Source organism: Cygnus atratus, chromosome 1 (genome assembly GCF_013377495.2).
Source record: "Cygnus atratus isolate AKBS03 ecotype Queensland, Australia chromosome 1, CAtr_DNAZoo_HiC_assembly, whole genome shotgun sequence".
Classification (NCBI taxonomy): Eukaryota; Metazoa; Chordata; class Aves; order Anseriformes; family Anatidae; genus Cygnus; species Cygnus atratus.
This window is the reverse complement of record NC_066362.1, coordinates 148,786,301-148,812,480: the sequence shown is the minus strand read 5'-3', so window position 1 is coordinate 148,812,480 and position 26,180 is coordinate 148,786,301. Positions and strand designations below refer to the sequence as shown.

At 37.0% G+C, this 26,180-nt stretch overlaps 1 long non-coding RNA gene across 2 annotated transcripts; it reads right to left on the bottom strand.

Annotated features, from left to right (window-relative positions):
- Window positions 1-6,729: 6,729 nt before the first annotated feature.
- LOC118253094 (uncharacterized) lies at window positions 6,730-25,718 on the bottom strand. 2 transcript variants are annotated; one of them, XR_007709057.1, is made up of 4 exons: window positions 25,365-25,718; window positions 19,736-19,805; window positions 10,030-10,144; window positions 6,730-6,779 (listed from the first exon to the last, which is right to left on the bottom strand). It is a non-coding gene; the product is annotated as an uncharacterized LOC118253094 (long non-coding RNA). The 2 variants fall into 2 exon arrangements; XR_004780327.2 differs by lacking the exons at window positions 6,730-6,779; window positions 10,030-10,144 and adding an exon at window positions 16,923-17,122.
- Window positions 25,719-26,180: the final 462 nt, after the last annotated feature.

The window sequence follows — 26,180 nt, the reverse complement described above, 5'->3', positions numbered from 1 at the left end:
TCCCTTGATCTCTTTGTTAAACTGTATTTTTAGGTTTTTATTGAAATGTCATTCAGGAAATACCAGTTGACTTCCCTCAACAAAGAAAGAGAGAGGATGGTATTGTGACCTGTATGATGAAAGGAAAGCTGTGACTAAATTTTATATTATTTCTAATTAAACAGAGATAATTACCAAAGAAATGGTGAAAAATGTGGAGGAAAAAAAAATAGCAGCAGCAGCAGAAGAAATTAGATCATATTTATAACAGACATTTCACAGGGCTAAATTCAGCTATGCTAATTTATCACGAATGGCTCTCCTACCTAGGATAACCTCATTGATTTCAGTGGATGGGTCTGTGGGTCTACTTGCAAAGCGAAGTATTCCACTTAAAAAAAAAAGGGGGGGTAAGGGACAAGAGAGGTTAAACTGATTATAACAGCAATGTGCTAATTTGTCTAGTAAGAACTGGTCATTTTATCCATTTTATCCTTTTAGAAGAAATGTATTTAAAATCTAATTACAATGGTGCATTTTAATTTGAAGTTACAGGTGACACTCGCGACATAGAAAGATAAGTAATTACCTTAGCTGGCTGCTGCAAAGCCAAGAAAACCAAACAACCAAAAAAAAAAAAAAAAGTCTTAACTGAAAAAGAAATATAGCAGAAGAATTTAGGCTTATGCTAAAACTATTTTACTGTTTTATCAAAGAGCTTTGACTTCTGATTTTTTCTGTGCATTTCTAAACAGATTCCACTTTGGATATTACAAGAAAATAGACTCAGAAGACAAACATGCAAACACATGTTTATTTTAAGCACATCACCTTTAAGAATGACCCTTTAAAAGATAAAAATTAGTATTTATATTCTACCTACAGTCCAAAAGTTAATCTGACTTGAACACATTTTTAAAGGTCTTTAAGAATTTAAGAAAATAAATATTTCCATTTTCCTTCACTACTTTTTTTCCCCCTTTTTTTTTTTTTTTACTGCAGGAAGGCTAAATGAATATAAAACAGTTTTAACTGTTCTAAGTAATCAGTTTGACTGTCTCAGTTCTTCATGAAAGATAATGAGGTGTATTTGATCAGAAGGTTCATTAAAAATGATTACATGAAAAAAGGAAAGTCATTCTAAATAGGATTGTTAATTGGAAAAAATGAACTAACATATGACTTGAAGTTTGGATCCAAGATCAGAGTCAAAGAAAATCTGTAACAATTTGTTTTCCCATGTGCATTAGCTTGTGTGATGTTATGACACTAACAACTCCCTCAGTTATATCAACTTTCATTTCTCTGTGTGATGTTGAAATAATTTACATTTTTCAAAATTACATTTGAGTTTCTGAGTATGAACTGCTGTAGGATGTAATTGGCTGTTTAGGAATCAATGTTTCTAATAACCAAACAAGTGTTGAATCACTACATTTTCCAGTGTCAGTCATATTCTTCATAAGACTTCTGAATTAAGCCTGTCACTTCACTGATATCTTATCCCTTTTAAATTGTATTAGAGTAAAAATGGTAACCAGAGAAAGCAATTTTTTTTCATGTTTCATTTGCATAGCTAGTATAATCAGAGTAAAAAATAGTATGCTTTCTTTAACTTACATGGGCAAATATTGCTTGAATAGCCCTATAAACCTCACAGAAGCTACACCTCTGATTAAGATTTACAGAATTGACTGTCATGGACAATCATTAGCTTTTCAGATGAAAGCAAGCCTTAGCTTTTCAGACATAACAAAAAGCATTTCTGTAATAAGAACACTCTTAGCTTAACAGTTAAGATACCTAAAATAATCAGGTATAGTAGATGCAAGGGAGAAAGCAGAACATATAGAACTAATCAAAAGAAAGAGATTTCCACTGAAATCTGCAGCAAGATTTCAGCCTATTATGCAATGAGCATATGCTCAATAAAATTTTCTTCCTCAGCAAAAAAAAGCAGAAAGTGCTTTTGAGAACAGGTGGGCAATAGGACTGTGACTTCCTCTATGAAACCTATGGATCTGTCATGGTTTTGTCTGGGACAGAGTTAATTTTCTTCATAGAGGCTCATACAATAATGTGTTTTGGATTTCTGATTAAAATAGTGGTGATAACACACCAAAGTTTTTAGTTGTTGCAGAGGAGTGTTTACATAGATCCAAAGACATTTCAGCTTCTCGTACTGCCCTGCCAGTGAAGAGGCTGGGGGTGCATCAGGAGCTGTGAGGGGACACAGCCAGGACAGCTGGCCCAGACTGGGCAAAGGGATATCCCATAGCATATGGCATCATGTGGAACAATAAAAACTGGGGAAAAGACGAAGGAAAGGAGGGGGACAGTTTCTGAAAACAGTCATCTTGATCAAACAATGGTCTGAAAGTACAACTTTTTAAACAAAATATGTGCTAGATTACTTAAAAATATATATTACATTTAAATATATATATATATATATATATATATATATATCCACTGCAAAATATACCACTATGCCTTTTCTCTGTTAAATGGATATAGGTGTAGGTTTCACAGGACTATTCAAGGCTAATTTATAAAGTAAATTTGTAAAGTAATGAACTGTTTTAGAAAGAAATGTTATTCACTTCTGTGTCTTTAAGAGATGGAAATGTATTCTCTATCAGGGACCCTAATCAAGAAACAGCAAAGAGAAATGTTGTGAAGACAATGTTTGTTCTATCTTTTGCAAAAAGTTGTTCTATCTTATGTAGTTGCAAACGATACTAAGCAGGTACTAATGTACTAAAGGTACTTAAGGTACTAAATGGTACTAAGCAGGAAATTAGGTCACTCTTACTATTTGTTAAATTAATTTCTATGGGAAATAAATTCAATTATACTTCATTTAACCACCCGGAACTCAATTGTTCATTGTTTTGCCCTTGAGTATAAGTATTTTTTTTTTAATCCAGTTTGTATAATGTAGTGCCAATGCAAGGTACAAGAGTGTAAATAGTACAGTCATTGTGTCTTAAAGCCTAAAATTTGAAACAGTCTCTCTATAAGCAAACTTCTCTCCTAAAAAATGCAGAGGGCATAAATATTGCTGAACAGTCATTAGACTGATGAATAACTTACAGATAGAAATTGTACTGCTGATACTTACTTGAGGAAAACAACCCCCCTCCCAAAAAAAAAAAAAATATTGATGAAATTTATCAGTTGATGTTACTTACATCACCAAGTTGTAGATTATATTTTTACTACTGAAACAGTTAAAAACTTTGTTGGCATCCAGGGAATCATTAAACATCCTGGGACCTTTGTTCTGTGAAGAGCTGCTTCTTATTACACTTGTCTGAAAATATATTCTGCAGAGAAACTTCTAGACAGTGCACCATTGTAGGCTGCAGATCCTCTGAAAAGGCATGGTGCACTGAATATTAACACCATTTCACACATTCCCAAGATGTATGCAATTACCTCAGGGAGAGGAGCTGGGAATGTGAGGTCTCAAGGGCTTAGATAATGACATAAAATAAATTGCAACGATTACCCATGTATTTTTCCAAGAGACATATTATTTAAACCTGTCTAGGCTTTCGAGAATGAAAGACAGAGAGGAATGTCCACTTTATGAAATTGCTATTAATGTGTGACCTAGAGTTGAAGACAAGGTTAATTATGGGTTTTTAACAGAAGTATCATTCTGGTTTAATATCAGTACCCAGGCCTTAAATATTGAAGTAAGTCACATTTTCCAGGAACAATTGCCTTTGAATGAAGAATGGCGGGGCTCTGATCTTTGCTGACCCTTATGACTCCCACTGTGCAAGCCATAGCAACAGCGTTGCTACAGCAACTGAGGAACACGTCGTAAAATAGGATAAAACCATGAAATCTGATGTCATACTTGCATGAGATATAACATTGCAAATAACCTCCTAAAGCAGATTTATTAAATGTTTGATATGTTGCATACAAATTATACGGGATCGATCTGAATTGAACTGAGGTGGACAACATTACCAATATAACTAGTCAATCCTTCAAGCACACGTAAATGTCCTGGTCGAATGTTTGGCTCTTAAGACTATTAAGACTATTTCCTCAATGTTTTCTTTCTCTGGAGCTTGTATCTCCGATCTGGATGTAGCAAGGGATCAGGTACACTTGCATTAACCTATATAGTTATCTCTAAATTAAATGGAGAAGAAGATATGATCGTAGTAAGTGCTATGTGAATGAGAGGGAGTTATCCAAGATATTATATAGTTTCATTTTGCCATGTCTACAAACTCAATATTCCTCGGGTCAATATAAATCCATCCAACAAGCATGTAATTTACATAAATGTTCACAAATACAGCAGGTTACTTGATAACATTACATTATACTTTCTGACAAAGAAAAAAAAAAAGATTACAGTATGCTTCAGAACAAAGGCATAAATGGCATGTTATAGTTTTTTAACCATAAATATCAAAAACAGTACAATACACTAACACGCAGTTTGATCTAACAACAATTTTTAAAAGGCAATGTCTTTATCAAGAACACAACAAAACAATCTCAGAACAAAAGTCCTATTTATTAGAAAAAGTTCTTGCTGGTCAACACTAACATTTGCTATTAATATAACTTTTCAGTGAGATTAAGTATGTCACTGAATGGATGTATCGTGCTATACGTATTTTAATACGCTTAATAAGCTACATAGTACAATATAAAAAAAATTGGAAGGATCAGTCAGAAGGACTTACAGTAATCAATTTCATACAGGTTTCTTTTCTTTTTCCTTTTGTTTCACAATAGTCAAAGTGGGATACTTCAGAATAAGATGTAGATCTCTTATGTTGTATCCAGCCATAGATTTCTGTACCACACAGGTATAGAAAAGCACAGATGGTGCTAGATCCCTACATCCCCAAGTACAAGCTTTGGTAACTCCTGTAATTTGATTCATTAGTATGGTTAGTCAATTAATGTGTTTCTATGAAAGTTCTACCTGTATATTAATAGCTTGTGATGCTATGCTCTACCTCATATATTATGCTGTAGACGTTTTGCCTTCATAGGAGACTCTAAAAGAATGTTGGTCCAAAAATTAACCTTACTAACATCCTCTTCTCCAAAAATAACTTTTTTGATACAGAAAGTTCAAGACGACACTCACACAAATCACAAAGTCAGGCAACAGTGATCTTGTTCTTACAAGGTCATGGGGGATCAAAGGATGGGTTGGTATATGTTTTCTAAATGCCAATATAAATGAACACTGCAAACTAAGAATGCTATTTTTCAATTTCTTGTTTGAATATTTTAAGGCTCTTACATGACAAAATATTTATTTTCTCTACAATTACTCTTTCATTAAATATATGAAAATACATCATGCATATTTAGAAGAAACTGCTTTTAATCAACTAATGTACATAACTATGGTTACTGACAACAAAATAATGTATTTTCTTTTTCAATTAAAAGCTAAAACAAAAATCAACAGTATTTTATAAAAATAATTATTACTACTCAGCCAGCTTTAACATTCCCTTAGTTATCTGCCATAGAATTTTCATTGAAAACACAAGCTTATCCTTGTAAACTAATTGAAATGTCAGTAGAAGAATTGGATTTTATGGCTGAAATTCTAATAATGACATCAGAGTTAAACTGCTTGTGAAATCTGGCTGCAAACTCAGCGACATAGAATTGAATATATATATATCTGTGTAATAACTAAGTCTTATTGGAAGAAAAAGGTAAGATATTCACAGCTTTAGTCTCCCTACTGAATTGTACCATTTTGTCCACTAGTTAGTAATACAAGAAAATCATCTGTGAGATTTGCTTACAGAAATAAATAAATAAATAAATAATAAAAATAGTCCATGTCCATTACCTGTAATTACAATAATTCTTTTAGCAGGGTTGGTTTCAGAGTTAAAATAAAAACTCTCTCAACAAACCCCTCACCTCAGCTCTACATTTCTGTAGGATCTGGAGCCCTCTTAGCTAGGTATTGTAACAAACTGAATTTATGATGTTAGAAAAGCAGAAACATTCTTTTAGGTTTCAGTTGGGTGTTTTGTATTTCTATAACAGAGCATCATTTCTAAGCATCCCTTTCTGGTTTTGCAGTAAAAAGGACAGTGAATTAGTGCTGCATTTCATTTGTGAAGAACCTCATTGAGGAAACTGTTTATGTGCATAGCACTCAATAATGGCTGTTCTGAGCTGTGGGGCAGGTGCAATCCAAGTTGTGATCCCTAATCCCAGGTTGTCAGGTGGCTACAAACCTCAAACTACTGTCACTTTCTATGGTGCACTCCACAAAAGGGGTCCCCTGACCACCCAAAATGGAGACCTATTGGCATGAGTGTCAGGACCTTTTGTGCTCATGTGCTGGGGTTTCATTCAAAAGAAACAACACCTAAAACTAAGGTATAGATACAACCAAGGTGATTTAAATACCTGCCTAGATCCTTTCATGAATGGACTTCCAGTTCAAGAAAGCATTTAGCTTTCATGTTTCCTGAACTCAGGTGAGGTGAGACAGCCCTGAACAAGCAACCTTCATTTCCCTTGTGGTGGTTTTACTCAGGTGGGCGGCTGAGCTCCACCACTCCCCCTCCTCAAAGGGAAAGGGGAAGAAAATATGATGCAAAGGGCTCAAGGTTTAAGATAAGCATGATTTAATTAAAATGAACAGGAAGAGGGAAAAAAAAAAAAAAAACAAGCAAAGGCTGCGCAGAAGCACAGAGAGAGAAAAGCACTTACTGTCTAGTTCCCATCAACAAGCGATGTTCGGCCAGGTCCTGGGAAGCAGGGCCTCGAAGCAGCTGTATGTGGGGACAGATGTTTTCACAATGAGAGACCCCTCTCTCCCCTCCCCTTCCCCCCCCCCCCCCTTCCCCTTTCCCACCCTTTATTGCTGAGTGTGACATCATATGGCATGGAATATCCCTTTGGTTGGGTTAGGTCAGCTGCTCTGATGTTGCCTCCCCACCTCTTGCCCACCCCCAGCCTGCTGGCTCTGGGAAGGTTGGAGGGAGCCCTGGTGCTGTGCCAACATTGCTCAGCAGTACACACAACACTGGTGTGATACCAGTGCTGTTCTAGCTACAAGTGCAGAGCACAGCACTGTATGGGCTGCTACAGGGAAAGTTAACTCCATCCCAGCCAGACCCAGTACACCCTACACAGCGTACAAGATTGGGATTTTGGTCTTCCAAACTCAGCTGTCTGCCATTTATTTCAAATGCCTCTCCATACTTCAGATTTTCCTGCCAATCTGATGGGAACTACTCATCTGTTTTGCTTTCTCATATCTCTGGATACACATGTGTACACACACACATGCACTCATGCAGGAGGTCGAGTACAATCTCTCTTACAGGGGATTCACAAGCAGCAGGAACACCTAAATTAAGATGCACATCCCACCTCCACTCCTTCCAAATACAGGAGAGAGTCTGAAGATATACCACTTCATGCTAATGATTTGTACTTTCTGCAACCTGTGACTCAAAAGCTTTGTTCTCTTTCCCTGAAATAAAATTAGTCACAAAATGTCCCATGAGGTTTAAACTACTTTTGGCGTATAGTTTATTTTATAGATGACTTTTTTTCTATACAAGTTTCAATATTTTCAGAGGTCCCCTTCCTTATTATGAGTGTTACTCTGTGTGAAAAGTGAACAAAACTAACTAAAACTAAAACTATGTCTATTCCACTTATGTTTCCTGTGCCACTGGCATCAGTAGGATTTTTGACGTTAAGCTCAGAGGATGTTGGATCCAGCCCTAAACAGGCTCATGTACTGCAGTAACATCGTTTCCTCTTGTTTTTAATGGCATACCTCGTTCTTTCTATTAGTGACCATCCAACACATTAAAGATTGATCAAGTCAAGGCAGGTTACAGCTAAAAAGAACATAATCCTCACCAACAAAGTTTAAGGCTGAAGCTATGACCTATTTTAGCTAATAAACAAAATGGGCTTCACAGGTGCCAGAATTCCACTACAATCAACCACTAATCCTTGTTTTGCAAGAGTGAAATAACAACAAAAGCAATTTATCTGTAAAATGACAAGTCAACTCTTACCAGGTTCATGTTAAAACAGGAGAATTCTGTAAGTATTTTTAAATACATTTTTAATCATGAACTTTAAAATCTTCATTTCTTTACATATGTGTTGTAGAGAGGGAATATTTATATTACTTGATTATTTTTTTAGTCTACTTTCCAGGCTCAATTATTTTATCAGCTGAAAAGCTGGAAAATGTACTTATGACTAAATGACTTTTTTTTTTTTAGCTAGTCCCCATGATACCATTCTAATTATAACACTGAAAGAAAGCTGCAAACTTTCACGTTGTTATCTAATAATTCTATTCATTCAAATAAAATGTCAAATATATAAACCAATTGCCAATAAACTGGCATGATAAACATACTTCATATTGCATAGTCCTCAAGTGTGCAGATAAATTGTGATTTTTTTTTTTATGTGTTATACATTTTCATAGATTTATATATAGCTTAGTTTTGTACTTAAGCATTGGTTCTGGGAAGAAGAAATCTTAAAAAAAAAAAAAAAAATCTGATTCCTATTAAATTGTAAGCTCTTTAGAGCAGACATTCTTGTTTGAATCTGTGAGGGAAGATGCACAAAAACACCGTGCTGGCACCAAGAATAAATAATGATCATCTCTAGTTTCTTTGCATTTTTCCTATTTTGTAACCTGTTGTTATCAAATAGACTTACAGGATAAGAGCAAATCTTTATCTCGCAGGTTCTGTAGGTAAGCTTGTTTTTTTGCAAGCAATTTTTGTTGCAATTAAATCTTGATGATCTGTCAGACATCTGCACTGAGTAATGTAATTGGCTCTAATTTAAAAAATAATTTTGCTGTACAAGTAGCCAAAGGAAACAAAGAAAGGGGACAAAGGGTTAAAATCTGAGCCAACTGCCTTTCCTCAGGAAAAGCCTGTAGTTGAGACAAGGGGAAATCATATATGAGAATCATTTTCCTACTCTATATATAAACAAAGAGAAACTTTACTGTGAAAATATTAGCCATGAGGTTGTTTCTGACAGATGTCTTTACATCTTGATTCCATCACAGTCCAATGTAATGTTTTTGAATTCTACCTCATTTCAATATATATTTACTCAGAGAGGGGAGAATGACAAAAAAGTGTAATATTCAGAGTTTTTATTATAATTTTAGAGGGTAGAATATGCAGATAGCCATTATCGAAATCATTATCCAACAGTACTGGGAAAGTAGCAATCACAACATTTAATATGTGCACAAATGGTTCCCATTAAAATCTGATAGACTGTATGGTACTTCCCACTAAAAGGAAGAGGAGGGGAAAAGAATAATAAAAAGTTGTGGAGAGGGCTATAAACTGTTATGCCTTTGTTTGCTCCTGAGTACCCATGTATATTTGTAGGAATTCTGCCTCTCCTCAAGAGGCTGCTATGTCCTGTGAGTGTGCAGCAGAAGAGACAGTCACTGATCCCATGCAAGCAGGCTGGACTTTTTTCATCCAGGTTTCTTTGTTCTGCGTGACTTCGTTCTAGGTATAGCACCCTGAAGCAGGTATAAGGAAGCATTTTGTTCACAGTATGTATGTTGCATACAGTATGTTGTATGCATTGTATAAGACCTTCTTTACTTCTTAGCTTAGCGTATCCCTCACGTGCTAGTTTCAAGTGGATAAACCTTGATAGGGTTTATTCATTCCTGTTGGAGTTTGAAAAAGATGTGCTTCAGTAAGCACACGTCTGCATGACTTCTGCAACATTTTACCACATGCCTCACTTCAAAAAATCAAGAATGCTTCACATCTGGCTGTCACTTGTGGCTCTCTGGGCCAGAGCTGTTGTTCTGTGTCTCTTGCAACAGAAGCACCTCACAGGCAATGCTCACTTGCTGTAGCTTGAGGGAATACTTAAACAGCAGCCAGTGCTGCTGACTTTTCTCATCACCTCCATCTTTACAACACCTTACAGTGGAGATTTGACAAAAAGTTACTGCAAAAAGAAGGTTTCTGATATTTCCTATTGAAGCCTTACCTTCACCAGGAAGAAACCTTTCCACCACACTGCAGAGGTACCAGGATGTATCTTCGCCTCCTCAGGTTCTACAAAGCCGATAACTGTATTCCCCATCTTTTCATACCTGCTGTTCCTTTAATGGCAGAGTACAGATGAAAACCCTTAAATGTTTGCTTTCAAAATAGTCTGAGTAGATCTTCCCCACAGTTGTTTTCTTCTTTCTTTTTCTTAATAAAGGTAAAAAATATGAACATGTGTGACATTTAAGAAATAAATAAATAATCCTGTTTTAAGGAAAAAGAAGGGGGAAAAAAGAGTATATTATTGTTTGTTCCAGAAAGATCTTGTGGAAAAGAACAACTTCACCTAACAGTGTCAAAGTCAGGTTATTTATTTATAAATAAATAAATAAATAAATAAGTCTGGTTCACAGTCAGCTCCATATGCTGTTTATGAAAATCCTGTCTCCCTCACCAGAAACTTGTTGTTTAATAGCTTAACAGAGCTTAAAGAAACATCATTGTTTAATATGATACAGGCTGATGCAACAATCTCCATTTCCTTTAAGTGTTCACTGATCATTATTTCAGATATTCAATAGGGGTCTAGATGAGAGAAAATAAAGAGTTGCTGAAGATCCAGATTTATATCTCTAGGGACTCCTTGAACACCCTGTTAAGCTTTCTGAGATGCAAAGAAAGGGAAAAGATTTTTTTTCAGCCCTCGCAAGTACAATAACCAGAAAGGGATCTCTTGACCAGAAGGTCAGAATGAAGTTACTATGGACGTTTGGTTACCCAAAGGGACTTGCAAGGCATCCAAGAAGATAGAAATGTTTTTGTCATCTTCACAATGAAGGAAGTCAGAAAAGCCACTGCTAATCAGGTGGTGATGTAATTCCAAGCATGCTCTTCAGAACACCTATACTACCACTATGTTCAACAGGAATATATGATTTTGATTGCCCTATCTTCATGCAGCCAATCTGAGTTAAGAAGGTTTGATTTTTAGAGGACATACCTTAGGCATTTTGACCACTAAGTCAAAAATCACGATTTTCTAACATATACAGCAATACCTTAAAGAAAGTGAACTTCTGCCATCAGTTATCTTTAGGCTGCTTCCTAATTATCTCTCTTCCTAGGATATGGCTGCTCAGAATTGAGTTCCCTGTAGCACAGAGCTACCTGGACTAACTTAACCTACTGAGCTCAGACATCATTACTAATCCAGTGGCAACAGTCCGAGCTAATTTCTCCTCCTCCACAGAGCAAATTGCTTTAACTTCAGCAGAGATAGTCTTAGAATAAGAAATTACCAGTTTTCATAAACATGTAGTACAACCTCTTCTTAAAGTTAGCTTTTAATGTGGGCACAGTAAATCATCATTAGCATTTGTACAATACATTGGGGATTTTTGAAGTGGTGACAGATTTTCAGCCATGTAATAATTTTTATTTTATTTTATTTTTTTTTTGCCATGAAGGGATGAAATGGTGAAGCAAAACCGAACATTTACAAATGTTATCATTCATGGTACTGAAAGATCAAGTAGCAGAACTAAAGAGACAAGCAGATGCACTTAGAAAAAAATCAATGCATATGAGATACTTCTTTGATGACACATGCCTGGTTTTAGACTCCAAAGAGGTGACAGCAGAGGGAGGCCAGCTGCAGGGATGGAAAAGATGAGTGAAATAGAGATAAGGCACAAGAGAAACAGGATAATAGGAAAGATAATGATTGAGTAAATGTGAAGAAAGATATTAAGAGAGGAAGGAAGCATGACAAAAACAGTGAATGCAGTAACACTGTCTAGTATATCAAATACTGGATATCATACATGGTCAATCAGAAGTTCAAATATAACACTGGTAATAAGTAAGAAGTGATAAAACAATATAATTCAGGTGAGAATATTTTGCACTAGTGGCAAAATCAAAGCACAGAAGGGAATATTGTGAAAGAGGCATTTTGATCACCTTCACTTCTTCACAGAAAAAAAAAACACACTGTGAAAAAAATATTTTAATTAAAATTCACCTTCATTCTTTTGTCTCAATCATCAATAGTGGCTGATTATTAATGAATTTTATTTTTTTCACTGTAATACTGTTGTTGTTGTTTTTGCAAAGCTGTGCTCAGTTAATAGCTGCTTTTGTTTTGCAGATATAAGGTTGCTAGGAAGCATTTCATAAAAGCTACCTTTGTTAGCAGATGCCTTCAGTACCAAATCTACCCTTCAGGTATTGGCTTCCTGTAGGTGTATCGGTCTGCACAACCTTAGCCAAGGAGAAGTCTAACCACGTAAACACTCCACTGTGTAACATACAATTCCCATCAAGACACCAAGACATGGCACACCTGCATGATGAATTTGTGCCCCTAAAAGTGACAGGAGAGGTGCTCAAGAGGAGTACATATTAGCCACGCCATGCAGGAGGGCCTGTTCCACAAAGCTGTAGCTAGTGAATATGTCTTCTAGCAGGACTCCTTTTCACATGGAGCCTGATGAGAAGGCATCTTCCATCTGTATTTGCAACCAACACCACTAACCCTCAATACCTCCAGGATCACAGCACAACTGCTGTGGTATCGTTGAACCAGCTACAAATTGCAGTGTGATTGAACAGATTACTCAAATCATGAGATGTGAAAGGTGCACCAAGATTTTTCCCCCCATTATCCCTCTCAGTGTACTTCCAAGAATAAAAACAGTATGACTGCTATGTATGTGACAGGCCTTGCAGTGGGGGAAAGGAGGGTAGCCCACAAGTTCTACTTTCTGCTTAAGGTCTAACAAAAGGCCTTATCTGTCACAGATCCTGATTTTATCATTATTCAAAAAGCTGTAATTAACTGGATCAGAAATCATGGCTCACAATATTGAATTAAATAGAAAATACCATTTTGTCCATGAATCAATCTTGCTGAATTTCAAATTGAAATATGGAACAGAAAATGTCAAAATGTGCTATGAGAATGCTTAATTTTTGAAAAGATAATTTGATTGTTGGTTAAAAGTTAAAAAAAAGGCTAGATTTATGGAGTTTTTTTCTTTTTCTTTCATCTCTGAAGTAAAAAGAAAGAAACACAATTTTTGAAAGAACTGAATTTTCTTGTTAATTCAAATTAGATCTATCATGGAGTTATTCGTCTACCATTCGTCGTCTTTTTCATATCGTTATTGTAATCACTTTGTTAGTAGCTGCTTCTCACCACTATTTCAGTTGTACATCATATCAAACATGCAATGGACAAATTGATTTTTCTAAAATTTCTAAACTCTTTCATTGCACATGCTGAAACTAGAGGATAATTTGGTCCCACACACCATTTTGAAGCTCTGTAACAGCCATTGTTTGTCTGCCATATAAATGAAGCTGAAGCATCACATTGCCATGGGATTAACTCACCAAAAGTTGCATTTCTAGTAAAGGAGACTGCAAGTTTAAATTGTTTGAAAGTACGGTCAAAGCTGCAATTTTTCCAGCTGAAGAGAACTTTATCTTAATAGCTGAAACTCACACCTGTTCAGAGGACCATGCCAGGCACTTAAAATGAATTTAAACCCTTATAATATTGCTATAAATTTAAGCAATAACTTATCACATGAGCTTTGATCTGGCTCTAGACCAAGGAATGAATTTCACCTGTGGTGAGTGATGAGTGAAGGGAAAAAATGTAAAAGAAAGATTCTGCAGAACTAAGCAAACTGATAAGTTAAACAAGGGGATTGGCAAAGAGCCTGCTATGATTGGTGATATTGGCTAAACAATGTGAGAAAAGTAATCTGAGATATTTTAAAAGCCATTCTAAACCCTTACCTAGAAACAAAAGAGAGATATCCTACACTTTCTTTGTGTTAGCCAAGAAGAAGGGGTGAGGACATAGTTGTTCCATTCATGCCTTTGTTGAGGCTCTGAATTTTCAAACACTGAATTAAACTCAGAGGACAATCTGAACTTTATAGATACAGAAGAAACTGGTGATAAAGGAAAAGACTGTATCATAGGATAGCTATTAAATGCTATTTTCCACCAATTAATATCATAACAGATACAGCTCTAACAGGATTAGAAAAGTATATCTTGACATGGTATCTCTGTGATGTAGAGTACAAAAGAAAGGGGCTATGGCTGAAGAAAGCCAAAAATGTCAGTTTGCATGACCCAACAAAAATGCAGTAAAAATCTAGTAGATATGTAAAACTACCTTTAAAAGGCGTTGTTGATGTAGTATTGGAGCTGCAAGTCTGCTATTTCACACCTTGTCTGTGCTGCCAACTACTTGTAGGGATTTATCTGCTTGCACAACATGAGTACTTCCGTTTTTATGCCCCAGCCACACAAACTACATGTCGAAAAGTAGGCTGAACATTCATCTTCAAGCTTTAACATGTGATTTTGATAACAAAAAAGGTCAAGTGAATTATCTTATTTATCTGGGCCTCTGAACTGTTACCAAGCTTTCCACAGGCTAACACTGTGCTTAGAAATACATACATCAAAGTAAAAGGTTAAGGGTTTCATATATAAAATAATCAAGTAATCAACTAATTCATTTGCTAAATCTGATGATAAAGACACTTTCACCTTAAAAGTCAGGATAGAGGTAATGTGGTTTGTAAAATCCTTTAGGAAACTCTGGAATGTTGAGGGTTTTCTCTAAAACTTCATCTGTCAGTGGGAAATGCAATTTAACTTCATAAGGCAATAAATATGCTTTTGAATGACCTCCCTTTTGTTTTACAGTGACATCAGATATTCTGACATTAAGACCAGAGCCAAGTAGAATAGAAAGCAGATGGGAACTCTTGGTAGAACTGCAGCAGATTATGGAACTTAGATTCACATTTGCAGGTACTCAAATATGGATTTCACTTCAGGAAACCCAGCAAACATTACTCCAGTATGGGAACTGTATTTCATTCTCTTATTATGTATGATTTCTGAAACTAGTTTCAAATTCGTGCTCTAGAAATGGCTTCATTCCAAGTCATTGTATGTTGGATATTACTGAATATAGTAAAGTCCATTTACTGTTGAATATGAAATGTCTTTTATTCATGTATCTACTATGATAGTGACAAGCCTGTGGTTAACCAAATCCAAACTTGTGATATAAGTGTGTGATGTAAGAAAAACCTAAGCTAATTAATTATCTAAACTTATATACTATCTGCAGTAATAACAAAATGTCTTTATTCACACTTGTAGAGACTCCATGTTATTGCTTAAACTTAAAACAATATTTTGAGGGCATAATTATAATAGTGTTCATTAAGTAGAACTAGAGTTGTCCTTCATCCTTCTGTACCTGAGCAAAGCTTGTAAAAATGAGCTCTAACTAGAAAAAGTGTTGCAACCTGTCATAGACTAATTATACAGACCTTCTGTGTGAATGCATAAAAATGAAAAAAAAATGTAATAATCTACCTGTTTTTTACATATTTCTTAAATATTCTGCATGCTTTTTATAAATGGCTGTTCTGAAAAGGGACAGTTATGACAATTTGTCCTCCTTTCTTTCCCAGGTATTAATTTAATGAGTTTTAATTAAAAACAAGCATGTGAAGATTACATGAGTGTGGACTTGGAAGAACATACTAAGCCACACACAAGTGTACACACTATTTGTAGGTGAGGCTCAGTACACCTGCATCTGAATGATAAGGTCTAATTTGAGGGTTATAATTTCCATCTAATTTGAAGCTAAAGCAATAAAGAAATAAACTGAGGTAAAATTAAGTGCATGCTTCCTGGACAGAGCTGTCTTTTCCTCTCCAAAAATCCATAATGCTCCACAGGGATAACAGTAGCTAACTCTTTTGGCCATGTGCAATGGATAAAAATGGCTGAATGAATATTTCTGGATGTCAGTGTTTAATTTGATTGCACCGTATGCCACAGGAGCTCACTGGATTTAATTATCACTTTGCCCCAGAAAAAAAAATCAAGATTTTAATTTTTCCTAGCAAAACTTTTTAGAGTTCTCTTAAGAGGATCTCATTGTCATTATTACTATTTTTTGACAGGCCTCTGTGTGAAGCAGACTTATAATTTCATTACTCCAAGATATTAAGTCGCTCAGTGGACTGAGCTCATTCCTCTCTCAGTATGTTGAGTCAGGCAGCTTCTATGCAGGGTTTGCAAAATTCCTTTGTCTCGGGTAACATTTGTGACCTACCTCAGTGACTGACTGGCACCTTTGCTGTCTGGGTTAGGATACCTTCAGGCTCCCACTTTGAGGAGCTTTTGTAAACTGTTCTTTTAGAAGCCTGACGAGGCCTTCAAAGTTATGAAGTAATCCAGGAACCTCTTCTGCCTTTCTATGTTCTTGCACAAAATCCTGGCATCAGTGCGCCCAAACGAGCTCTATCACACAAAGAGATAAAGAGTACAGTCATAGTGTTTAAGCTGACCTGTGATTATCTGAATTGAATCTGACATGCTTGTACTCCATGCTAAAAGCTGCAGTGGCCATTGGCAGATTACTAAACCCTGGCAACTCAACAAACATTTTCATTTTAGTTGTATCAGAATGATGATCCTGTTCAAATCTTCCCATTTTCATCACCTGGGTTGGAAACATCAGCTGATAATGTTGTCAGTCAAATCAGCTGTCCTAGCAACAAAACTGATAGCCTTGGGCAATGATGATGGCTTCTTTCAATTAGCACTTTGTCTTGCAAAGTTGGCCCATGAGTAAATTAGTGCAAACATTCAATGAGCTAAATCAGATGAGACTGAACAGTCAAATATGTAAGAAAAGGTGATATTTATCCTGACCAACATGCAAAACCAAACTGAATTAATTTGTAGGAATTATTTATTTAATAAAACTGCAGTATAACAATTTGCCTAGTAATTCTGCCTCAGTGAATGGGGTATATGTACAAAGGTGTGGACTTGATTAATTTGGACCTGATTTTTTGAAATAAATGTTCAAATACAAACCTAAAGAGGAAAAAATTATATACTGTCATCTAATTTTTGGCGAGGCATGAAAGATACAAATTTAAAGTAAGAGACATAGGTGCTTATTTTTCAATCCATTCTTTCATTTATATCTTTCTGAGGTCGCACAATATTCTACAGAGTGAGCACTCCTAAAAAATGAAGAGAAAGGGAAGTTAGAGGTTCATTGCCTGTCCATAATAGTTGCATATCATCTTAAGAAAAGTAACAGATATGGCACAAAATAATTTAACAAAAGCCAGCAGTCACAATCTTCCTGTAAGAGCAAGGTAACGTAAAGCTACAGTCAGAAAGCACTGAAGGGCTTTTGAATCACATGATTAGCCTTGTGGTAATGTATATGTGTTTCCTTAAAACAAGCAGCACTAATATAAACTACTAAGACATTATTGGTACCAGAACAAGAAAATATCTCTGGAAAATATAATGCAACAAAGATATAATAAAATAACAAACCCAAAACCAAACAAAAACATTGATCTGTTCTATATCAGGTTCATATGCTACTACAAAATGAGTAAGCAATCAAATAGAGCCAATAGGCTAGCATTGCCTTCCACCTTCCCACACCCTAAATCATAGTGTCCAAAGGGTGCAGGATATTTCTGATTAGCCAAGACCAGTTTTTAATATCTCCATGCCACACCCTGTGAGCAGCCCTGCTGATTTCAAGCTGCCTGTACAAGAAATAAGGCCCTAAGAGGACAAGAGGCAGATTTCCACATGATATTGTTCCCTGCACACCAGTGTCCACCTCCGCATTTGTCCTGCTTGACCTTTATAGCGTTGCCCTCATTTACTGAATCCACCGCATCCTGTATGACAACCTGTCCTTCTTCAGGAATACCTCCTAGTGCGAAGAATACCTCTGCACTCCTAGCTTGTCAAACTCCTAATCTCCTGATTAAACTATTCCTTCGTAGAGCATTGCACTGTGATAAGTGATGAAATAGTTGTCAGTTTACAGTTTTTCTGGATTCTGTTTCCTCTCCTGAGGCCAGTGTTGGAGGAAAAATCAAGCTGATTATCAGGATATTTCTTATTGCCTATAAATAAACCTTTTTCAGGGCTAAGATTAATCAAAAGATATATTTTATATATGATTTCACTATTAAAGAGGTGCTTTGTTTTGTTTTGTTTCCAAATGGCCAGAAAAGGAGCACTTAGAACATGAATGCCTTCCTCACCTACTCAGGAGCATCTGGGGATGGTATTTCTAAGACACATGTACACTTAAAATGGTACATTGATTTTCATTATTTTTTATTAGTCATGATACCTCTGGCGTTTTCCTTCTGAACTCTCTTTTCTAAGTTTCCTCAAAGTTAGCCAAGTATGCAAGTTCACTTTTATTTCTTAATTCCAAAGAGGAATATGGAAAGTGCCTGCTCTGCTTTTTTATTAATGCATAGTTTGCAGTGGAGATAATCCACATGATCCAAGGAACAAAAACACCCACTTCATGCAGGTGTGTGGGCATGGCTGAGTTTCACTCTGCTGCCAGAAATCTTACACAGGCTTTGAGCTTTATACTCACTGGATAAATATGCAATCCCTCAAATAATTTTGCATCCAATACATCACGAGTAATTTATAAAAAGAAGTAAGTTAGCAGGGAACTGGCACTTGCCACTATGTACAGTCTTTGAAAAGCCTTGGTACAATAATGATTTATCTTGCTTAACAAGGGGGAAATGATGCCTAGTACTCAGTTGTTAGCACTTCTTATAAGCCTCTTAAGCAATCTTTTTTTGCCCAGTGATAAAAGAATTCTTTACAGGTTTTTACACAAAATCTCTAAGCAGCTATCCAAAATCTGCAGGATTTTTCTTCCAGGGTTCTTCCACCTTCTGCTTGCTATTCTGTCTCTGTTCTTATGTATTAATATGAGATGCCATTCTAAAACGAATAGAAATTTAATAGGAAGCATACAAATTTGCTGACATGATGTTATATCAGACACAATGACTGCTAGTGCAGACTTTAAAGAAAACCCACAACATTCTGTAATATCTCAAGCATAGGCTGGAAGTTTCATTATTGCATCTCAGAATCAAAATAATTTCCTGACATAACAAGAGAATTAAAATTAAATATATATGTATATATATGTATGTAACTTCAGCTATAACTGCTTGTCTCCTGACCTGACCTAGTTCCTGGAGGGTACTGTCTCTCCATCAACTCCTGGGCACCTGCTGCATTATTTGCTCAGGTGCAGCAGCATGTGAGCACAAGGAGCCAGCACAGGCCACAGGGTACTGTGGCTTTCTTTCACCTGGACCTGTGCCCTACCCAGTGAGCCCTCTTATAACTTGAATTATTAAAGTGCTTGAATATTAACCTTGGGTAAAGGTTATTCAAATGGAGCTTTGTTGTTTCTGGACCTATATTGGCTTTAGTTATTCATACCGCATGGTACCTAATCTGAGAAGTATAGTCAGATCTGTGTTGCTTCTGTGGAGTCATACATTCTGGTTGTACTGCACCTACTGAGGTCTCAAACCAAGGTTTCCTTTCACCCCACTAGATCCACCCTGTGTGTGAGTGATACATGGGAGGAAAGAGAGAATGGTGATTGCCAGCATTTGGTATAGTTAATGGAAACCTCATGTCTTCGTTTACAGAGCAGTGTGGTAGTCTTTTGACACTTCTCTCTCTCATCTTCAAATGAAAGTCTTGGAAAGAGAACTTTTACCCATTCACTTTAATGCATTTTAATTTCGTGCTTTCCTTAAACTTACTCCGCAAGTCCTCCCATTGATGTTATTAAAATGTCAGCATGAAGTGATCAGGCTACTTTGAAGATCATTCCTGAAAAATAATAAAAGAAAAAAGAGGAATAATTGTGTCTGTATGAATTTTATTAGCTCATACAGACATAATGCTTCTCCAAATAAATGTCCAGTAGAATGGGTATCATAATAAATTATGTAAGTAGATAATTCTGTTAATTTATCAGTATTATTGCCTTTTCCTATACCATTACATACTAAGACAGACAAATATTTTCTCCCCTTAAACAAATATCAAATAATCTTCACATTCACAGGTTTCTAAAATAAAGTTTCTCACAATACAATAAGCGTTGCAAACACTGCATGACACAATGTTTTGGTTGACAAGTGAAATGAGTATCTGAGTGTCACAGGGAATGCCTGCAAGATAGAAGGCCTTGGTAGGGTGCGGAGCAATGTGTGGAAACACAGAAGATTACTTCGGAAAGATTTTTTATATGTGTGTGTGGTGGTACATAAGTGCACGATGCTTTTGAAAACTCTCCTCCATCTCCTATTGCTTGCATTTCTTCATTTCTATATCACATTTCTCATCGGACTGCAATACTTCTGAGACAGGGCTTGTGTCTAGCTGAGCCATCCCTAAGGCACCTAAGATGCTATGGGAGCGTCATAAGTACAAATTTTTAATCTTTGCTTCTCCCTAGTCATAGTCTCATCTCTGATTATTAACTGCCACTCTTTAGAAATACTGGTTTTGAAGATTTTCCACTTCCCTGTTCCTCTGTGGTGTTATATGCTTCAATTCAAGTAACTAAATTAAGTCAATGGCACCCAGCTTCTCTCTCTAGGCTTTCACCTGCTGCTTCAAGGCAAAAAAAAAAAAAAAAAAAAAAAAAAAAAAGGAGCAGTTCTCCCCAGTCTGCAGCTGTAGGCTAATTATCTCTCTGGTCTGTCAGCAGAAAATTTAAAGAAATACACACTTACTTCTGCTCTTTTTTTTTTTTTTTTTTTTCTTTCAAGTAAACCACAGGCCAAGTGGTCTCCATTTAATTTTCAATTTAACCCCACTAACTTCAGAGCCTGCACGTAATAGCTGAATTTAGCTGGGCAGATTATGATACACCCCATTCTCCCTGGGCACTACATGGGGAATTCAGGCACCACATTTGGGTCTCTGGATTCCACTACAGAAGTCAAACACCTAAAATGTAGGTTTGAGCATTGCCATACCTGCAACTCTCTCCACATATGGGTCATGAAGACCTACATCAGGTGTGCCTAAGGCTGCTTTTCCCTCCCACACCCTTTCAGCTGTGGTTTCCCACCCTGCCTTATTAAATACATGGATGAAAGGTACTAAGGACACAGACTCTCTCCTTCAGACTACAAATGTTTAAACTGGTGCCTGAGTTTTTCGGGGGAAAAAATCTGGTTTGTTTATTGAGGTATAGAGCTTTTCTGAAAGCAGGAGTGTGATAAGAACTCTAGATATATCAGCAGGTTAAAATTTTAGTATTTCTCTTCACATCAGCAGGAAGGAATTAAAAAGCAATTAGTTCAATATGTGATAGCTTCCTTTAATGACCTACTTATATATGAAATAAGGTGACCCAAAATTTACACCTGTAGTGTTTGAACACTACTACAAACAGCATATGGAGCAATGTTGAATTCTCTGTTGACCTAACAGCAATTTTATTCATGTTGCCATGGGGAATACATTGCTCATTAATTAGTTTACTCATCGTTAATATTTTTTGCATTAGCTGGTAAACAGACTTTTCTAGGCTAAATCAATCATTTGTCAAGTATCTGATGGGTTGGTCATGTTCTTTTAGGCAAAAAATGGTTAACACTGCATTAAGCAACTAAAAATTGTCAACTCTGCTAATGGAAGAGAGAGAGGAACCTGTCCAAATCTCCTGGAATTAATTTTAAAATAACAAGACAAATCAGAGAGGTTTTCATACATTTATTTTCCACTTTGTAGGGGAGAACTAAAAGTGGTTGTAGATACCTAAGGAACTGAAGCCCATAGAAAAGACATACGGCATTGGATACATGTGGTTGTCTGAATGCAAAATACTGAACACATCTGAAAATGTCATCTGTGACTCTTGACTGTTGGTGGGAACATCTCTCACCCAGAGCTAATCTATTTGAAGTGCAAGGCCTCTGCTGTTTCCTCAGCACTTCCTGCTGACATCTTTGTCTTTGATGCCAGCACTGTCTCTGCCACTTCTAGCTTAAAGTACATGTCTTTAACATGAAGCTAGACTTTATTCCTTAAACCTTAAACAGCATTTTTCTCTGCTCTGTTTTTCCAACTGTATGTAGATGTCATTTGGTTTAATAAATTCCAGGTTGTGACTGTTAGAAAATAAAATCCCCAAAATGCTACACTGGGAGGGCATTTTTTTTTCATTTATTGTACACTTTGCAAAACTGTCACTGCTGCTGGACCATTCATTACAAATGAGCTAGTTCTGGCTCTTAGTAGTAGAAAATGCACAAGTAAGTTGAAGTCGTAAGATATGATGAGAGAAATCTTCCATTCTGCCTTTCCTCTCATTGAGAAAATGAAGGCTATTGATTTCCTATTATTCATTTTCCACTGTTGTAAGTTTAAGCCCTTCATATTTATATGAACATCAGGGGATCTAAAGCCACAGTGCTGAAGGGGTTAAGCAGGTTTTAAGCAAAGAAAATGTGTCCAGACTTGCAGAAGCTTTCAAAATGCCATCTAAAAATCAGTGCATAGTAGTCAGCAAAGGCTCAGCCACTGAGCATAGAAAGCAATACTTTGAAAAGAGCTCTTTATTGTTCAAGTACTTTAAAAGTGTATTTTTAAACATCTGGAGCTGTGAAAACTGCACAGATGAGATTGTTCGTTACAGGAGTAGGCAGCGGATGGCGAGCAGCTGTGGGATCAACAACGTAACACCTGGTTTCTGACCTAAAGTGACTAAGAAACTGGAGATCTCATCACTGGCAGCCACAGTCCTGCAACATGATCTATCCTCTGATATATTTGTCTAATGCTTTTTTTAGGCCTCCTGTAGGCTCTAGCTGCAGAAAACAATCCCTCTGAGTTCTTTCTTTCCTTGTAGAAATTGGCAAAGAGATAAGAAACAAAGTATGAAAGATAGCAAATGGATCTTGGGGGAATGTGATGGAGGGGGAGCCTCTCTTCACTTATAATGAGCAGACTGTTGCTCCAGTGCAGAAATTCAAGTTTTGTCTTTCAAATCACCAGGTGTCTCCTAGACCTCATGGATTCCCTATTTTTTCCTCGGTTTCTACTTATAGCATTCACACTTCCTGCTACAGGAGACTAACTGCAGCAAAATGTTTTCAGTCTGCCAGAAGGATTGCTTATAAGGTCTGTATGTTTGTTTCAGTCCTACGCAAGTCTGTACATTTTTTGGTGTAGACGTGTACTAAGTCAGTGGGAATTACGCCTGCATATGCCAGAGCTGAATATGGCCCTAGATTTACTGTGTCACCAAGTATTCGTAACACAATAGCATTTGTCAAAATGCCAGCGTGAAGTGCAAGTGGGTTTCAAACAGCTGTAGTACTGCCATATGCTGCCCTTTGGTTAAGCCATGACTTAAAGTTCAGCTTCCCATTTAGAGCAAAAATTGACAGATTCATCTTTTCCAGATCTTCAGAAGCAGTCAGGCTCTCAGCTGTGCCTCTACTCATCTAAATCCTTCAGATGGGCACTACTGACACCTACCACTGCCACTGAACCCAGTGGGTGCCTTGACTGATGAAAAAACTCCTCATGGAATTCACTGTCCACCATGAATGAAGTGTTTGGGATCTCAGCTCAAGCCAGAAGCTCAGAGGAGACCTTGCAAATAGGCACCCTGCCAGTAAGACCTGATCTCCCACTTACGACACATACTGAATCAGGATAAGGTAAGGGTCAGAGCCCTCAGACATGATTTGGACTGCTTAGGTGTGTTTGCACCCTCTGCTGTGATGTGAGCTTTGCGCTCCATATTAAAGGGGATTTCCCTAAATGTCAGGTTTGGGGTCGATCTCTCTTACTGAATAGCAACAGGATAATGCCACTGTATGTAAGTGGTGAGGCTTGATGAGCAGGGTAAGAACCTGACTCCCTAGACCACTGGTTCATAAACTGTAGTATGTTGGAAACTGTGCCCTACCTAACTGTTCAGCTATCAAAAATGAGGAAACTCTAACACAAGAGTGACAAACTCAAAATACTTGGTAGGGCACTGACATGAAATCCTATACTCATATCTCTGCTCTGAATCATGCTGGCCATATTTAGTAAACCTAGGACTCCTACACCCTTGGTGAATAATCTAAACTGGAAGGCAAATGCATGTTTTTAGAAGTGGAGATGGAGACATTCTGGCTGCTAGCAGGGACCCTTAATACCTGGGAAAGGACTCAACCTTTGCTTCAAGCATGGTCTGTCTACAAAAGATGGATTGAGTAGTACAGTAAACTGTTACTATGTGGATGATTCACTTGGTTTATGAGGAAGAAAATGGATTAAAGGGGATCTTTGAAAAAGAAGTTTTGTGCATCAGGTTGGACTATGCAACAAAAGAGTATTGAGAAAAATATTTCCCACCAATGTATTGTTAAAGAAATGTTGTGATTTCATAGGTAGAAACCATTTAATCTTTTTGACTGCAGCCAAAAATATAATCCTCCCTGGATAAGATGCTTAAGAGGTGCTGAGCAGTTTCAAATCCTACAACTATTAAGGCAAGCTGAAAGTGCTTATCACCACTCAAGATACAGATGTTTTACAGGAGCTGTCTGCCACAATGCTGTGGACACAATAATTGGCCATGATGGCATCCAAACTGTTTCATATGCAGTTCCTTCTCACCCTTGTTAAGATTGGTCTATTGAATAAAGCCATGCAATCTCTACTAGCAAATTATATATATTCCTGGCCTCTTTGCTTTGTAAGGTTATAGCAGAAGTAAGAAAGAGTTCAAAGTACAGAAAAAAAATTGTTTAGGGCATGGGAAATTCCATAAATGGGAATAGATTGAGGAGCAAGGGTACCATAAGAATGAGAATGAGATGAATGAAAATTTACCAAAAAAAAAAAAAAGTAGAAATATACTAAGAAGTTATAGAATTTAGGAGTTGGTTTCTCTGTCTCAAAAGACATGAATAGAGGGAATTTAAGTACATTAAAACTGGAAAGCTAAAAACTGATCAAAGAAATCACTCGTTCATATGATGTGTCACTGAACTATAAAACTCACCTCCACAGAAAACCACTGTAGCCTAGAATTGAGCAAGATTAAAAAAAGAACTTGCTACACTCAACAATTACGTTTATCTTAAAATAGCTGGTAACATGCAGGATTTTTACAAGAGTCATATTCGTAAAAGACTTGAAGATATTACTAGATCAGTCTTATATTTTACAATGATCTAATTGCCACCCAATTCATGGCAGTTAATGGATTAACAAACATGGGCCAAACTCTTCATGGCACTGACATCAGACAACCTCATCAGTGAGAAATTCTGCTTCAGCTTTAAGAAATCACTTTTAGGTCAAACAGGAGCCAGTGGAAATGTCGAGTGGATTCTGCACATAGTGAACAGGGAGCATAAGCCTTACCAGACCTCTCTCCGTAACCCAGAAGAAGCCTGTCCTGAGAAGCTGGTGCTTGCCTCCAGGTCTGCAGAAGGCCCTGCCATGACACTTGCAGCTGCTTCTTCTTGCCTCCGTGGTTTTCACCATGCAGGCTGGTTCCAACGTTTCAGTTAAGCCAGATCCTCCTCCTCATTGATCATTTCTGGCAAAATGCTGCTGGCATAGTGGTACAGAGGGACAAGTCAGATAAATTATGGCATGCTGAAAGCCCTGTATCAGCCCCCACCTGCACTCCTCAGATGATCAGCTGCTTCTGAGAAATCCTTTGATTTCCAAGTGGTTGCTCTGTCATAACTGTCTGCAGAAAGCTGAGCTGTGGAGCACCACTGCTAGGCCCTGTGTTTATCACGTGCTTAGTGCAACCACGACAGACTTGAGAAACTCCAGTCTTGTGCAACACAGAGCAGCTCTTTGCTTTGCGAAAGAATGATCAAAGCACTCAGCGCTGAGGCCTCGCCACCTCCTATCCGCTTCCCTGCAAAAGCCTAGGCAACCCAGTGCAATTCCTCAGAGCTGGTGACTGTAAGAGTGAGAATAAAATCAGTCCTTACAGCTTCTGCAAGCAGGGACAAGGCCTTCCTGAACCAAGGTGTATTGGTGCTTCAATCTGTCAGTGTTGTGGCACAAGTGAAACACGACAGTAAGATATTTCTCAAATCCTTGATATAAAATTGACACAAAAATATGTTCTCCTGAGGCTCATCTACATATTTGTAGGCACTGCTTTATTAATGAATGGTGCCTTCAGTAAAGGGACTCTGTGGAAACTTTGCAATCATC